General features: G+C 39.8%; 1 pseudogene; it reads left to right on the top strand.

The window, feature by feature from the left end:
- The first annotated feature begins 269 nt into the window (after positions 1–269).
- LOC111536821 overlaps positions 270–18552 on the top strand; it is a 37775-nt pseudogene continuing 19492 nt past the window's right edge.

Below are 18552 nucleotides of genomic sequence, written 5' to 3'. Positions count from 1 at the left end.
GTAGGGTACAGCCATCCTATCTCATAAAGAAAGAACAAGCCCTTCTTATGAATCTCAAACTGTCTTCATCTTAGCCCAAATGTAGGAGTTACATGTGAACCAACCAATCGACATCTCACTCCTTATAACTAACAGTGCCTGCAGAGGCTGTTGTTGGACTCTTTTGTCTTTTGAGGTGTTGACTGAAGTCCTAAGACACAGAGTCTCTGGTTTCTTCCCAGAATCCCTGGGCTTGGTGGAGGTCCTGGAATCCAAGCCACGGTGAACTCATGATCCAAGGGTTTACTCACTGGTTCATGCAACAGGAAGAGAGGCCCAGTTCACCTGGGGCTGGTTTGGAGGGTCTAGAAAATATAAAAAGTGAAGCTCTCCTGGCCCACAGGGAAAAGGTAAGAACATGAGTCTGGGGAACAGGAAGGCACTCAGTAGAATACAGAGCATCTCCTAGGGGCAGAGTGATTTTGATTCAGATTCAGACTGTAACAGCTCCTGGTATCATGCAAATGAAAGCACCAAGGAGCCTTTCTTCCATGAAAATGGGGCAAGTTGCCCTTTTTTTTTTTTTTTCAAGTAGCTAAGCAACAAAAAACATAAATTACATCCGAGAATGGTTGCCTAGAAAGAAGAGAAACTATTTGGGCTTTAAAAATGACCTTTATTTGTGAGAAATATTTAATTGTGTCTAAAAAGTGGTAGAAAACAAAAGGTAATGAAATGGCCCTAAATCACCTTAGGATTAAAAATAAGTAAAAATAGTTACGGCTGAGTGTAACAGTGACTGTGAGTAAGAGTGTGTGTGTGTGAAAGAGAGAGAGAGAGAGAACGTGTATAAATCTGTCTTCTGCCTAGATTGAAAAGCATTTGAAGACAGAGACTATGATATTTGGGCTGAAGTGAAATCAAATAAATGTCTAATGATAAATTAAGATCTACTCTGCTCCCAGTCTTCCTTTTCTTTAAAATGGCACTATTTTCCCCTTGTCTACATATGAGAATCCCAGCACTTTGGGAGGCCAAGACGGGCGGATCACGAGGTCAGGGGATCGAGACCATCCTGGCTAACACGGTGAAACCCCGTCTCTACTAAAAAATACAAAAAACTAGCCGGGCGGGGTGGCGGGCGCCTATAGTCCCAGCTACTCGGGAGGCTGAGGCAGGAGAATGGCGTAAACCCAGGAGGCGGAGCTTGCAGTGAGCTGAGATCCGGCCACTGTACTCCAGCCTGGGTGACATACCGAGACTCCGTCTCAAAAAAAAAAAACAAAAAAACAAAACTCTCATTAAATATAAACTTCTGGAAATTAGAGACCACTTACTTATCTTTTTTGGTTACCTATTTCCATAACACTCACCTAGTTCTCTCTCCTCTCTCTCTCTCTCTCTCTCTCTCAGACATACACACAGACACACACACACACTCTCGAATACTTCATAAGGAAGGCTAGGAAGAGCTAATCAATACATAGTTACTGAAACACTTTTGAGTATGTACAACGTGCATGGAAGTTATGAGAATTTGTAAGAACTGCACCAAGAAATGAAATGGTTGAATTCTGATTGTGAATTCCTACACCATAGAAAATACTCATAAAAAATTATAGCACAACTGGTTCATTGAGATAAAAAGAGAAACATCATCTGTACTGGCTGTTTTCCTACTTCTAAGTGTGTCTATGTATTTTCTTTATTTCATGCAGACAAACACACATTGAGCACCTGTATAAAACACTACTTTAAGAAAGACAATAAAGGGTCAGATAGGTGTCTGCCCTTAACATGTTAGGAAGAGAAGAATAAGACAATATGGTTGGCAGAAGAGGTGGGAGTGTCAAGACTGGAGAATGTGTCCATATTTTGCCACTTTCTTGCTGCATGACCTCATATAAGTAGCTTAACATTCCTGAGCTTTAGTTTTCTCTTCTGTAAAACAGGGATAACAGTACCTCAAGATTTTCACAAAACTCATATAAAATCATGAAAGAGATTTGCAATCTATAAAGTACTCTTAAATGTTAACTAAAATATAATTTCACAGACAATAAACATATCTACTATATTCACTGAATGGTTGAAACTGGAATTCTGGCCATCGTGGAGTTAAACCTGCCCTGCATTGTGTGTTTTTAAAACTCTGAAAGAGTCTCAACACTTAAAACTCAAATTCAGATTCCATTAAATAAAAATCTGAAAAATCTTACAGCATTGGACCCACGTTATTAATAACAATAATGGGCTAAAATTTAGTAGCAATGCTACTTTTAGATGGAAGAGTTATCCTTTAGTTAGCCACAGTCCCCACTATTCCCTTTTGGCCTATGTAAGTTAAAAATCACCGTAACAAAAGAGAGACAGGGGTAAGTGCAACAAAAGAAGGGGAACTGGCAGGGAGATGGGGCTTCTGCATATTCAAGAGAACACTAGCAACTGGAAGGGCTGGGAGAGCTGCCTGGTAAAGGTGATATTTGAGGATTTGAGAATGAGGGGAGTTTAAAAGAAGAACAGTTTGAAAGAAGGTACAGTGGCATGGGAATTGGTAACGATAACCACTATCAAATTAAGAGAAGGGTATATGGAGGGTACTCATTTATTTATCCAGTGTGTATTGAGACTCTATGAGCCAGACTCTGGACATCAAGAAACAATAGACAGATACTTGAACCTGCCTTCTCTGAAGCTCACAGCCTAGTGAAGAAGACAGAAAAGTGGAGGTAACAAAGTTGAACAAATTCCCTTTGGGGGTCTTTGATGACAACTAGGAAAATCACAGTATTCCTCAGTCTTTACCAACTAGACATGCTATTCAGGAGTTAGGATCATGAACCATAGCCAAGAGTCCAATTTTACCATTAATCCCCGTGTACCCATCAACAACTGGTCATGCTCATACACACCACTCTTTCCTAACTCTTACAAATAGAGATAAAACCAATATCAGCCACTTCCCAGTTCCTTTTGGATGATAATAGTAGAAAATAGAAGTGCAGATGCTTCTTGACATGTGATGGGATTACGTCCCAATAAACCCATCATCATAAATCAAAAATATCCTGTTGAAAATGTCTTCAATACCCCAATAAACTCATTGAAAAGTCAAAAAATCATAAGTTGAACTATCATAAGTCAAGGACCACCTGTAAAAGTATTTGGAATGTAAAATATATTATGTAAGTGCATGTTGTTACCATTACAATTTCTCTGGTCTCCAGGGATCACTTGCAGCATAGGCAGTAGGGACAATCTCCTATCAGGGAAACAGCAGGAGTAATGCTTCGCAACTATTTGTGGGTAATGGAAGACAAGGGCACAGTGAATGTGAGCACAAGCCTTTTAACTACACAGACCTAAATTCAAATCCTGTCTTCACCATTTGTTACCTGAACAACTGGGCCTGTTTCCTCACTTATAAATTATATCTAATAATATCTCTTTCCTAAGGTTGTCATGAGAATAAAATTAGAGTTAGCGCAATGCCTGGTTCATAGTAATTATTTGATAAATGGCAATAAAGATAGTTTTACTTACAGCTCAACTATCTCAAGATGATAGAGGTAGCGTTGCAGAATCAAGGAATCATAGAACTAGAATGACCTCAACAATGTTATTTTCTCTTTCTGAGACTATGGTCTTTTACATCTTGTTCTAGCATTTCTCACTCCAAAAGTTGTGATCCGACTTATTCATTAGAAGAATTCCTCCTTCTAAATGTAAGCCCATTTTGTCTTATTTTATTCCTCTGTGGAATAACAAGACTAGAGAAAAAATCAGCAGGTTAAGACCAAGATCTAAAATGACCAAATGTTCTGGTTTGCCTGGAACCAAGGAGTGTCCCAGGACACTGCACTTTCCGTGCTAAAATGAGGACAGTCCTGGGGAAACAGAGAGTTGGTCACTCTACCTCAGTTAGTGGTGCCATGTTTTGATCTCTGGTTAAGCTAGAAAAGCCAAAAACTGTACAACTCAGTACATTCTATTTCTTACTGTATACAAATACAACCAGAAGTGGGAAGAAAACTAGAGGCAAATGTCCCGGGTGGACCAGTATATGCCTTGCCACCTTTCTCCTTTAATTAATTTACATTGCCAGGACTCTCTGGTTTGGTAGCTATAGTCACCCTGAAAGAAATGTGGCCTTCCCTTTGTAGCTATACATCTGATGCTATTTCAGATGGTGAATCTGACAACTTGATACACAGTGATTTTTGAATGAACAGTGTCTATGGTGAAAGGCTTGTTTTTGTGTCTTGTCTTATGCAACCTGGATCAGAACAAAAACATGGCAACTTTTTTACTTCAGTGACTGTATGTGAGCTTTGTCTCCACTGATTTAGGCCAAAGTTGAGTTCTCTTGTCAATGTATTTGTCTGTCTGATTAATGGCAGTCCTCTCTTCTTTGGCTGGGATGCCAAAAGCACGTTCCTGAGTGGCTTGTGAACCAAATAATGATGGCTGAAGGTATGAGCTCTCTGATAAATTTGCACATATCAGACAAAATGTGCTTACATCGCATATATCAGAAAAAGTGGGCTTACATTTAGGAAGAGGAATTCTTGTAATGAATAAGTAGGATCACAACTTGCAGCTGTTTAACTTCATTTTTCATGAACTTAAAATAACTTGGGAAACTTTTTTGCTTTGGAATTGTCTTTAGTTTTTCTCTCAGAGTCAAAGCCTTGAAGTCAGTCAGGACAATGTCTGAATACAGAGAGAATGAGAAACATTCCCTCTACAATGCCCCCAATTCCTTTGAGGGTTATAGGAAATAAGACAATAATTTCCAGTGGTCAGTCAGTTTTTCCAGTAATCTGAATGACTCACAGTGGTATAAACCAGGTCCTGTTGAGAAGCATTACACTATCCCTTTGTGATGATAAACAGAAGCTCTTTAGTGAAGTTGCACAAACTCAACTTTCAGCAGCATCAGCCACATAATCAGGGTAATCTTGAAGAGCCATCTTGATTTTTAAAACATTGAAAAATAGGTCTTTAAAAAACATGAAAGATTTAACAAATGACAAGCTGGAAAAAATAAGTTGTAACACATATGACCTACAAGTGATCTGGTTTCCTTAATATATAAAAAGCTCTTATAATTCAACAAGAAAAAGCAGATTAACAATCCAATAGAAAAATGGATAAAGACCCCAAGCAGGCTTCTTCTTAGAATATACAAAGGGCTTATAAGATTTTGAAAAGATGTTCAACTTCATTAAAAGCAAATGTTCAAAACCTATAATAAAGCAATAATATAAATTTATTTTACCTGATAAATTGCATTGAAACATTTTGAAATTGCAAAAGAATAAACACATATTTTTAAGTGTTCATCAGTTTGAAATTGAACTGGTACAAGAATGGAGATTCAGTATTCCTTCCTTATGAGGATCCTCTCAAAACCCTTTCCTGTTGTAAGAACAGACTTTCTCAGACCACTGGTTGGAGTGGTGATGTTTCCTTTATTTGACCTCCAGAGCTGCTAAATGGGATAACAAAGATCTGTGTTTGAGGACAGGACAATATTGTTGGCAGGCATGCTGGGGTGTTCAAGACTAGAGGATGAATCTAGGTTCTGCATTTTCTTGCTCTGTAACTTGTGAATAAGTCACTTAACATTCCTGAACTTAAGATTTCTCCTTTGCAAAATAGGGATAACAGCACCTCACAGGGTTTTCATGAGACTCTGATAAAATCATGAAAGTGACTTGCAAACTGTAAAGACATGTAAATTGTAAAAATTTCACAATTAGCATATCTACTTGTACTGATGGGATTGTTAATTCTGCCAGACTTGATAGATCATCCATGGCCATCCTGGGATCAAATCTGGCCTGCACCATGTCATTAAAGCTTTGAATCATCAACATTTCAAACTCAAATTTCAGGGTTTTAAAAAGTCTGGAAGATCTGGCAATATACTGCCCACATTCTAGCATGGCAATAGCAGACTAGAATTGAGCGGTGGAGCCTCTTTTAGACGAGATGACTTGATTGGCCGCAAGTCATCACTACTCCCTTTTGTCTTAAGCTTCACTCATTTACACTTCCTACCTGTAGGCCTTTGAATTGCAACCTGCAGTTAGTTTGTCACCCTAGTTTGCAAAAGAAATCACTGCAGCCCAGGGAAGTGAGGTCTTGGTCACCATCACTGAGCAAGAACTGAAACCCACCAGAAGAATCTTTATGGCCACTTACTCTTTAATTCATGTGTGCCTCACACACCACAACTCTGAAACTCTAAGCCCATAATCAAGCTCATTTATTTTCTACAAAACAAGAGAGAAGATCCTCTGTTTGTCCTGTAGCTGATCTGGGCTCCCTCTTACAAGCTCCCTCTTGAAAAGCTAGATTTCAAATGACAATAATCCTCAGATAAAACCCTGTCTTGATTTCCCTTTTCAGCTTGGCCACTCTTGCCCTCCCCAGTGTCCGTTAGGCAGTTCCTTTGCTACAGTTACCATGACTGTGTGCTCACGGGCCTGGTCACTTTATCAGAAACTTCACTTCAGCAGGATAGGAACACCACAGGGGAAATGGTCTGGCAGAATTTATCCTGCTAACAGTATTACAACTGGTTCAGCAGAAATACCTTTTGACCATTGACCAATAGGATTACTGGGTATATACCCAAAGGAATATAAATCATTCTGTTACAAAGATACATGCATGTGTATGTTCATTGCAGCACTATTCACAGTAGCAGAGACATGGAATCAACCCAAATGCCCATCAACGATAGACTAGATAAAGAAAATGTGGTACAAATACACCATGAAATACTATGCAGTCATAAAAATGAATATATCATATCCTTTGCAGGGACATGGATAGAGCCGGAAGCCATCATCCTCAGCAACTGACACAGGAACCGAAAACTAAACACTGCATGTTCTCACTTATAAGTGGGAGCTGGACAATGAGAACACATGGACACAGGGAGAGGAACAACACACATTGGGACCTGTCAGGGCAGGGGAGTGTGGGAGGGAGGGAGCACATCAGGAAAATTAGCTAATGCATGCTGGGCTTAATATCTAGGCGATGGGTTGATAGATGGAGCAAACCACCATAGCACACATTTATTTATGTAACAAACCTGTACATCCTGCACATGTACCCCAGAATTTAAAATTTTTAAAATAAACAACAAAAAACTGGTTCAGGCTCTGAGTGAGCTTCAAGATACTCCTAGATGAAATTCTTCTCTATCCCATGGGATCCAAAAGACCCACAAGAAAAGGAACTCGTGTGTGTGTGTGCGTGTGTGTGCGTGTGTATTTGTGTCATTTATGAACAAGTACATTGGCATTACACAATAAGTAAGCAAATTAAACCATATCTGGACAACTCTTTTGCCTGAGAAGTATGATGTTAAGAGATAAATGGGTTGACTCAACACTGAAAATGAAAGTTGGTGATTTATGAATGCATTCATTTTCTTCTTCATGCATTCAACATTAACTGGGTGCCTGTTACATTCCTGGCATTTGCTAAGATTCCTGTATAAAAAACAAACAAACAAACAAACAAAAGCCCAGTTCTTGGTCCCAACAATCTTACTTGACTGTACCATTAACCACCTGTCCAGTTAAACAACCTAACCTCTCTTTCTGTCTCAATTTCTTTACTTTTATAATGGGTATAACAATACTCACTTTGAGAGATTCTGTTAGCCTAAATGAGGTTCGTATATGTTACAGTGGCTTAAAATATAATAACTAGCTGCAGAGATTTAATAAACTCTGATCCAAGCAGAGCCCATCACTTTATAGATAAGCCTATGGGGTCCAGAGGAATCAGATTACTTGCTCAGGTAGGCAGCAAGTTGTCGACTGAGCCAGTTCCCAACACTGCCACTGTCACTACCATCACCAGAGCCCAGCAGGTCTGTTGATACCCTAAGCTACACTAGGATGCCTACTTTGATTTCAGTCCAATCACTATATAAATGATTATAGCACAATTTTGTGTTTTTTAAACATAAATTTTGATAACTTTAAGATTAATACTTTTCCTTGTTATCCTATGTATTTTATTTTTATCCATTTAAAAACATTAATTTGAGGAAGAATTAACCATCTTCTCCAGATTGCCAAAGGAGTCCATTGCACCAAAATTTGTAAGAAATTATTACTTTTGAGCAGTGCTTTTGAACTGGAAACAGTTTTGCTTCTGGCCCCTGGGGATATTTGACAGTGTCTAGGAAGAGTTGCTACTGGCATGTAGCAATCAGGGATACTGCTAAACATTTGACCATGCACAGGACAGCTCCTTCATAACAAAGAATTATCGTACCACAAATGCCAATCATGCTGAGCTTCAGAAACCCTGTTTTGGAGCAGTATACAGCAAAAGGCCAAAAAGTTGCTAGACTTTGTATTCTCACCTAATTTCCAATTACATTCATCTTTTTTGATCCGCTTGATCTCCCTATGAATATTCACACAAGTGAAGTGGTTTGATACGTTTTTGTTTATAATTCTTGCACCCACCCCAATTCCAGCAAGTATTACAAGTTCCCCTGGATCTGTGAGCCAGAAGCTCTGTGCAAGGCAGTTATGAGTGCTTCTGAATTTATTGCGCTAACTTCTTGGAAATGTAAATGAGAAATCTGTCCCACGGGCAAAAGCAAGATGGTCCATGAGCCCCCTTTGTTTAGCTAGCCAGGCCTTGCATGGACTGCACGGCTAATGCAGTGGTTTCCCTTAGGGTGGCCTCACTTAAAATGTAGAACTCCTTTTCAAGGCTAAAAGAGCAGCAGGAAAGAAGGAGGAGGTGAGGAGATAAAAACATTTTCTCCACCTGGAGAAACACAAGGTACAATAGCAACACAAGGTACAAATGAACTACCTTCTTCTTCCTTCTTTCCTCTTAGTAATACATTCATCTTTAAAGGAAAGTCTTTCATGTATTGATTCTTTTTTTTTTTTTTTTTGATGAAGCTTCGTTCTTGTCATCCAGGCTGGAGTGCAATGGCACGATCTTGGCTCACTGCAACCTCTGCCTCCCGGGTTTAAGCAATTCTCCTGCCTCAACCTCCCAAGTAGCTTGGATTACAGGCACCCGCCACCACGCCCAGCTAATTTTTGTATTTTTAGTAGAGATAGAGTTTCACCATGTTGGCCAGGCTGGTCTCGAACTCCTGATCTCAGGTGATCCACCGTCCTCGGCCTCCCAAAATTCTGGGATTACAGGCATGAACCACCACGCCCGGCCAGGTGTTGACTCTTAAAAATGAATTACTCAAATAGAACAAAGGTTGAAAACGCCAGGAATTTTTTCTAAAGCAGAACAAAGGGTAGAAGTCAAAATAGCATTTTTTAAATTCTTGTAGGAGAAGCCTTGACAAATAGCTTGTCTTTTCTTAGCACATTTTACGTTTCCCATCCAGGCTGTGAGTGACATTCCTTTCTGCTTGGCGGTTCTGAAAAACATCTGGCCTGGTCTGGCACAGACCCGGCTTGCTGGTGAATCTTTCTTCCTATGTAATAGCAAAAATAGGATAAGTAACTGAAGTTCCAGGATGATATAGGTGCAAGAGTGGATCAGGGATTTCCAATGAGTAAAGAATTCAATTCCAACTGAGCTGGTTGACTCGTGAATTCCCAGTCAACAGTACAATATTTAACACTGGGAGGATATTTAATAAATATTGTTAAATGTATGAATTCACTAATGGATTAAAAAAATCACAACTGCCCTTTGAGGAAAGATGTATTTCTCATTTGCAGATAAAAAAAAAAAAAAAAAAAAAAAAAAAAAAAAAAAACCTCAAAGAATTTAACAATGGTTGCCTCAAATTATAGAATTGCCAATAGACTAAGCCAGGACATGGGCTCCTAGTCATTTGACTGAAAACACCTTGTTCTAGACACTACATTTTTTTTCTCTTAGAGCTTTACCTACGAGGGATTTAGTCTCAGTATACCTTATATGGGCTAAAGAATAATCTGGCTGGAATATCGGTCTCACCGCTGACCATTAGCATTGATGACCATAGTTTGGAAAATACAACATTGGCAATATTAAAAGACTTCTTTATTATGGTGCTTATTAGAGCTTCTAATATGCCAATACATGGCAGAAATAGAATGCAACATTCCCTAAACCTAACCAAGCAGTGCATTTTAGACATAGCATAACACCAATGTTGCACAGTACTTTTGAGAAATATGGAATAACCATTTTGCCTGTCTTCTCTTTGCTACCTGATTGGATGGTGGCCAAAATTAAGAAAAAAGTCTCACTTCATCTTCGGAACAACTAACCTGGTGAGGCGGCTGTTCGCCACCATCTGAGTATGAGATATCAATTTAGAGCATTTCAGAATGAAGACCTGGCCCTATGGCTATTTAACTAACCATTAGCTAAACCATTCACACAACCTAACCTAACCATAAGCTAATTCACATAACCATTAGCTAAAACAAAACAAACAACAAACAAAAGCCTGTGCTTGTTTGAAACCTACTCAGGAATTGAGCAGCTCACTGAAAGTTTGTGCAGTGCCACACTGCGTGTTCATCTTTGCTTTCTGACTGCTGGTGTAACTTGACCCCAAAAAAACCTTGATGAGATACATATGAACAAATTAAAGTTAAAATAATCTCTCTCCTATCATGCCCTCAGTGAATAAATGTGACATGAAGTACATTCAAGATGTTGCCCAGATGATCTATAGGACCTTGTTGGGGTACACATGCAGATTGTTTTTAGTTGAATTATTTTGTCTTTGTTGTATATATAGGTCATCTTTTAAGAGATATGAAAATGAAATTGAAATAATGATGTCAGTTAATTGATAAGATAACGGATAGAGTGCCTTTCTGCCTACCTACTTGGCTCTAGGACTTTCAAGAAAATAAAAGTGACATTCTGTGACATATGTATCAACTCAGAAAAGAAAAAAAATCCAATAAATACGTTATATATAGACCAAACTATTACATAGGTTCTATTTTTTTGTCTTTTCTTATTATAAAACGGGATTGAAAGCTACATCACTTCACCACTAGAACTCCAATGCACTATCCATTGCTCCACAGAGCTGCCTAAAAGTTACATCACTTCAGAGTATAGTCTTTCTTCAGTTGTCATGTCACAGTGCTGTATAGCCTTTGGAGGCAAATATTTGAGAAGTGGGTATCCAGCTGCCTAAGACAATGCTGAAAATGCCCCAAATACACAAATCCACTGCAGGGGAAGAGTAATAATCAAAAGTAGCATTAAGGAGATATTTTAGAGTATGAAGAGGTTTTAAATTCAGAGTGCTCATTTAAGTATGCTTAGTATAGTATGGTGGTTAAGAGCTCAGATCAGGGAGCTGAACTCCCAGGTTTTAAACACAGTTCTGTTTTTATAACCTTGAACAAGTTGTGGTTTAAACTTTATATATCTCAATTTTCCCTCTGCAAAATGGAACAAGAGTAGAACCTACCTTACGTTATTATGAAGATTCAGTATGTGTTAAATACTTAGAATGATGTTTGGTGCAACACAAGCTTTCAATTAATATTATCAATAACGCCAGGCTTGGTGGCTCATGTCTGTAATCCTAGCACTTTGAGAGGCTGAGGTGGGTGGATCACGAGGTCAGGAGTTCAAGAACAGTCTGGTCAACACAGTGAAATCCTATCTCTACCAAAAATACAAAAATTAGCTGGGTGTGGTGGCGTGTGCCTGTAATCCCAGCTACTGGGGAGGCTGAGGCAGGAGAATTGCTTGAACCCAGGAGGTGGAGGTTGCAGTGAGCTGAGATCACATCACTGCACTCCAGCCCGGGCTACAGAGCAAGACTCCATCTCAAAAAAAAAAAAAAAAAAAAAAAAAAAAAGCAATAACTAGGATTACTAGCTGTGTGTCCACAAGAAGTCAGTTCATTCCTGTAGGTCTTATTTCCTCCATCTATAAAATTGAGATCCTCATAATTACTTCACAGTACTATAGGAAAGATCAAGTAAGACAAAGGAGAGAAGCTAAAGTGTAAAACCTCACTTCACAAACCTTGGGAAATTATTTTCTCTCCTGATATGATATGATCTTTATTCAACTCAGTGGATGGTATTTCCTCTTCATCTGCAGGCCTTAGTTTTCCTCTCTGGACACTACTCTTTCTAGTGTACAACGTGGTATGCACTTGCTATGTGTGCTAAGGAAGGAGCCCCTGGTCCATCATCAGCACTTTGCTTCTCAGAGAATGGCACCATTTGCCATCCAGGGGCAGGAGCCAGATTGCCTGCATCCAGTTGATGGGCACTTCCTTTTGGGTCCACCCCCAACATAGAGACCTAATCCCTCTACTTCTCCGTGTCCTCAGCCATTATTGTAATTCATACCATCATCAATTCTTATCAGTAATAGCCTCCTATACTCCAACTTCCAAACTTGTCCAGTCAAATCCATTCCATTCTCCCCAATAGAAAGGGAGAATTTTTTTAAAATGTAATTTTACTCATGTCCCCTTCCAGCTCAAGGTCCTCCGATGGCTTCCTCTTCTCATATCCCTGACCAGAACACGTTCCTTACAAGGCTTTGTATGATTAGAACCCTGCCTATTTCTTCAAATTTATCTCACACCGTTCCGATCTCCCCAACTTCCTCTCCTCACTATATTACTTTCTACAACCCTGTCCCATAGCTCTTTTCTCAGTGATGTGAATACCCTTAAGCTCTTCCCTACCTCAGGACCTTTGTACTTGCTGTTCCTTTCCCCTGGCTCTTCAAATGGCTGCTGACTCCTTTGCGTCTCTCATACCTCAGCTCAGATTTCACTTCCTTAGTGAGGTCCTTCCTGACTGCCCGCAAATGTTTGTTTTCATAGTATTTACTACATAGTTCTTATGAGGTTTAAATGAGAAATGCCTGTAGAACAGTGCTTGACACATAAGAACTGCTCATTAAAAGTTGTGCTAATTATCATCATCTCATCATCATATCATCCTCCTCCTTCTCTGCCACAGTAGCCTATTAAATTGCATGGAGAACACTAACAAGAGTGTGTGACTGTGATGTGTGTTTACTTCCTTTCTTTTTGTCTATCTGATTATTAGTTCCCTAAGGGATAGATCTTGTTTCTCATTCCCCCGCCCTGCCCATGTACCCTCGCCTCACAGCAAACTGCCAGTCACAGAGCCGGCTCTCAAACATTTATTGAAGGAATGAATGAAAGTGAGTGCCTCTTGGCTGTCAAAGGGGTTCGAATTGCTAAAACCCCGTAAGGGCCCAGGGCAGTTTCACCATTAGGGCAGCCTGGCACCTGGTTTCAGAGAACGGCACTGCATATGCTCCCAGGCGATTGCATTTGCGTGTCTCAAACACTTGCCTGAAACTAGTACAGAATTTCATCTGATTTCTGATGACTCCCATCCCTCCTTCTTCCCTCCCACCCCTTGATCTCCTTCGCATTTGCCTGTTTGTATTCAATGCGTCCCTGCTTGTGCGAGAAAAGCAAAGAATCCCACAAAACTCTTTTCTTTATCCTCTTTCCAGAAAAATGGGCCAATTCACAGCTGCAATCGTTGGGAGAATTTCCTGTCTGGGAGTCTGGAAACTGCCAAGAGTGGAAAGCTGCAGCCAGCCAGCGAGGCCTCTGTTGTCACTGGCCCAAACAACAACAAAAACAACCGCAACAACAACAACAACAACAAAACATGCCACGTGTGCACTGGCATATACAAACACGCCCACAGAACCAAACCAAGCGGACAAGGCTTCAAGGAGAGCTTCTGGGCGGCTCATTCCCGTGGTGAGGCATATCCCTTGGCATCATGCCATTGCAGCCCAGCTCCCAGCCCCCGTCCCCCCCCACCATCTGTCATCAGCGCTCTGCCTACTGTAAGTGTGCCGACACAGTACATGGAGGCTAACAAGTAGCAAATGGAGGGGAAGAAAAAACAAAGCCACTGCAGTCAGTGGGAGAGGTGGCTAGGGCTTTGACATAAACTGACAAAAAGCTGGGAAATTTAAACTGAAAGTTTGCCCTCAAGACTTTCAGCTGTGAGGGTTGGGCTGGGGAGGAGGGAAGGGTGTACGGTGAGGGAGGTTGGCAGGGAGCAGTCTGCAAAAAAGCTGGTGAGATAGAGTTAAGTAGGCCGTCTTTTTCCAGACTCTATGAATAATATGAGACATTACTTAAAATCCATTCTGACTGTTCATAGATTGCCCAAGAAGGCTTTCCCTTACAAGAAAAAAAAAAAAAAAAAAAAAAAAAAAAGGAACTGAAAAAAATAACACAAAACTTTTCCCAATAGAACTTCTGAAGGAAACATTTAATCAGGATATTGCATGTAATATAATACAGGTTGCTAAATTTCCTATCAAATAATCACCTCCAGAGCAATTAGGATAAATTGCCCTTACCTTATTGTTAAATCCGTTGTCAACTTTATGTTGTCATTTAAGAAATCATTGAGGAAAATTCAGGGTGTTTTTTATTTTTCAATGTTTTTTCCACTGTAACAAAAAATATTTTTTAAAACCTAATTGTCTACCAAAAATCTATAGCAGGAAAAGAACCTAAATCGGCTGAGATTCCTGCTAAAATATGTCTAGATCTTTTGAGTGAGTGGCACAGACCGTCTGTGTGCACTTGGATGGATGATTGTCTTGTGGTTTTCATTCCTTGTCATTAACTGCAGAGACTCTTTCCCTTGAAATCTTAAACATAAGGACCCAGATTACCAGGCATTTGATGATCCTCTCACAAGCTTGGCATTGCTCTATGTTAGAGATGGAGAAACTAAGGCTAAGAGAGTTTAAAATTACTCAAAGTTAGAATGGCAGAACCTCAGGATCTTTGAACTTGAGGCCCTACCCTTCTTTTGTTTTAGACAGTGAGATTCTGCTAAGCTGCTACTATTTCACTTTGCCCTTTGAGTTCTCGCCACAAAGCCACAAATGCTATAAATTCGAATTCCCACTATTCAAAAAATATTAATTAAGCAAGCAAAATTGCTGCAAGTTTTAACCAATATGACCAGCAACAAACCAGCTCTCATTCTGTTTGTTTGTCAGTTAAGTGTTACTATTTGATCATTTTAATAGTTGATTACTAAAAAAAGTAAACTCTGGAAAAGAAGTTTCAATCTCCAAACAATTCTGACTGACAGCATGATAGCTTGGCTCATTATCTATAATCAACAGAGTAAACATGTATTTACAAATAAAAACATACACCAGATGTATTTTCATCCGCAAGGTGATGCTGTCAACTAAAATAGGGAGTGTGCACCAATGTACAGCATCCATCATCTTCAAGACAGGTTTGCCACAAACCCTCCTGCTTCGTGATTCACAGATGAAAGCCTGTATGCATGCAGGTGGTTGTGATATTACCAGGTTTACAAAGAAAGGGTGAGGTACTTGAAAAGCACCAGTTCTAAAGTCAGAAGAATACTCTTTGAGCGCAGGTGCTACCATTTCCAGGTTTATACTGTTATGCCTCAGTGTCTTCATCTGTAATATGGGAATAATAATGGCACCTACACAATTGTTTTAGGTATTAAATGAGATAGCAGATAGGAAGGTGTTTTGTATATAGTAATACACTAATGTGGTTCCTTTTTAGTATTTCTCCATTTCCTTCAAATAACCTTCTGTTTCTCCCAGAATGATGAGAGTTTAAGAGGAGATATTTTATCTCCCTCTTTCCATGCTCCCGTCAGAAGGTAAAAGTCCATTTAAAGGAACTCATAATATTCTAGAGACCAGCCTAGCACTTTATATCAAAAACCCATTTTGAGTTTCACGTGAGAGGAAAGGAGTACATAGAAATAGCTTTTATTTCCCTTTCCTGTGGAATTGAACAGAATTTTCAAAAACCCTACACAAAGTTCTGCTAGGAGCATAATGAGTCTGCAGGAAATTTCCACACTGTGCTCCATAGATGTCTATGAGTGAACAATGTAAATTAATATCTTATATCAATGCTCATAGCATTCATCCATTGGTTCACTAAACTTGTATATTGAGTGCCTATTTGTACAGGACAGTTTGTCAGGGACTTGGGTGATAACAAGGAACGAATGCACTCCATGTGAGCAAGTGACATGGTGGTCCTTTCAGTAGGCTTTCCTACTGTGTTAGGAATACTCTAAGTTTTTAGAAGTGTTATTGAATTTTGAGAATATTATTTAAATGTTAGAGAAATACATTCTTGTAACAGAGCAAAAAAAAAAATAATAATAAGTTTAGGAACCCACTTCTTTTCCTGACTTTACCTACATATGAGGCCTTGAATAAATCACTCTCCCCGCTTTAGGTAGCTCCTGTACTTTCCTGACATTTAAGGCTTTCAACCTCCTCTTGCTTTGTTTTCAGAGATAGTACAGCAGCTTCACCATGAAATATTTGACTAAGGGTTAAATTTGGAACTAGCTTGTGTTTCAGTCTCTTAAAGTTTGTCTTTATCAAATACAGTGTCATGACAGGAGGCTGGGTAAAGATACAGTTCCACAGAGGACTTTGGATAGGTAAAATGAAGCGGAACTTACAAGACAGTCACCCAAATCCTTTACTAAGCTGAAGGGTCCACGAGGGCAAGGTTTTAGGATGCCTCATTCACCACTATTACCTTCTCGCACTATTACCCCATCTCTACAATGGTGCTGGTCCATGGCCAACTCTCACAAGTATTTGTAAAACAAACACATGAATGAATCAGCTTATGATGACAAATAATATCATAGCATAAAACAGCTAATATAAAGTAAAATATCAGATGATGATAGATCCCCCCAACTGCTTTATCAAACCTTTTGGAAACGTCCCTGAAAAGATGACCGTGATTTTACATGGATCCAGTTGCCTTTGATGCTGTAGCAGCATCTCAAATACCCTCAATGGTCTCCATTCATAAATTAGAAGATTGGGATAGAAAAGGCACTTTCCAGAAGCCTCAGATCTTGGATTCTGACCCTGGCTTTTCCCTAGCTAGCTGTGTGGCCTTGAGCAAATCATCTACTTCTCATGACCTAAGTTTTCTCATCTATAAACAAGAGGTTTGGGTTTCTAAGACTCCTTCCAGCATTAGGAATTTAGAAAGAAAGTGGAAAATTATACACATGTGGGCATTTTAAAATTAGAGTTTCACCATCCAAAATGCCTCTGTTACTTTATTAACTCCATTCCTGTTTTAAACTTGGAAAATTGGCAAAACGAATGCAACTGTTTCAGAAGTTAATGTTGTGTTGGATCAACATAGCAAATAGACACTTGCCTAGAGAGTAATACTTTTGCCAGAAATGGGCTGGCGCTGAAAAACATTGCCCTGAAAAGCCCTCTCCAGCCCGCCACTCACATCTTTTTCTTCCCACAACTCAACACCCAAAGGCCAACTTGAACTGAGGTCAGAGGTACAATGCAGCAGTAGCCTCTCACCTTAGGACTAAACATTGAGTCATCTCCTTTGATAGTTCAACCATAACCTGGAATTCAGTGTGAATAACTGATCTTCAGCCTTAATCCTTCATCCTGAGTCTGGAGAAAATTGGAAAGAGTGGTTTATTCATGGATGCATCCCCAAATACTTACTGAGTTTCCAGGAAGTGCCATCTCCCCTCACTCATTCCTGACTTGCACTGGACTCCTTCCCACTTACTTTCCCGTGCTCCCATGCTGTCCTCACACACTCACCTATTACTCAACTCCACTCTTCTCAACAACAAACCTTCTGTTGGCTGCTTCACACAGAAACCTTGACTTCATGTAGATGACCTGGCCCACCAAGTTTGAAAACATTGAAATGTCCAAGACCTTGTTAATATGATTTCTTTGGGCCAAGTGAGTTGGGCTTGCCACCTGCAGGGAAAGGCCAGGTAGAAAGATCCAGCCCCAGTAGGCACCAAGCCACAGACTAAGGATCATGATTGCATTCCTTCAGAGATTACAAACTGCCCAAAGAATGTCTCACAGTGGCAAGGATTCCTTATCTGAAATGCAACTATTATGGTCCTGTAAGTACAGATGCTGACATGTTAATGTTTTCTAATAGGTGTTACTATTATGGGCTAACAGGATCCCTGGAGCCATTAGAACCTTAACCCTGTTAGACCTGATATAGTTTGGATGTGTCCCTACCCAAGTCTCATCTTGAATTGTAGTTCCCATAATTCCCATGTGTTGTGGGAGGGACCTGGTGAGAGGTAACTGAATCATGGGGGTGGTTACTTTCATGCTGTTCTTGTGATAGTGAGTGAGTTCTCACGAGATCTGATGGTTTTATAAGTGGCTTCTCCCTCTTTGCTGGGCACTTCTCCTTATTGCTGCCATATGAAAAAGGAGGTATTTGATTCCCCTTCCACCATGATTGTAAGTTTCCTGAGGCTTCCCCAACCATGCTGAACTGTGAGTTCATTAAACCTCTTTCCTTTATAAATTACCCAGTCTCTGGTATGTCTTTATCTGCAGTGTGAGAACAGACTAATACAGAACCCTCATCCCCATCAGGAATGAGAGCCAAACCTTGAACTCTTTCTAGTAGATACTTGACATCCGTCATTGATTCCTACTGCACACCTAGATTTTGGAATATCACCTTTGCCTGTGTTCCCTGCTCATCCA

This window comes from Piliocolobus tephrosceles, chromosome 14, assembly GCF_002776525.5.
Source record: "Piliocolobus tephrosceles isolate RC106 chromosome 14, ASM277652v3, whole genome shotgun sequence".
Taxonomy (NCBI): domain Eukaryota; kingdom Metazoa; phylum Chordata; class Mammalia; order Primates; family Cercopithecidae; genus Piliocolobus; species Piliocolobus tephrosceles.
The sequence above is the reverse complement of the archived record's forward strand: the minus strand, read 5'-3'. Positions and strand labels throughout refer to the sequence as shown.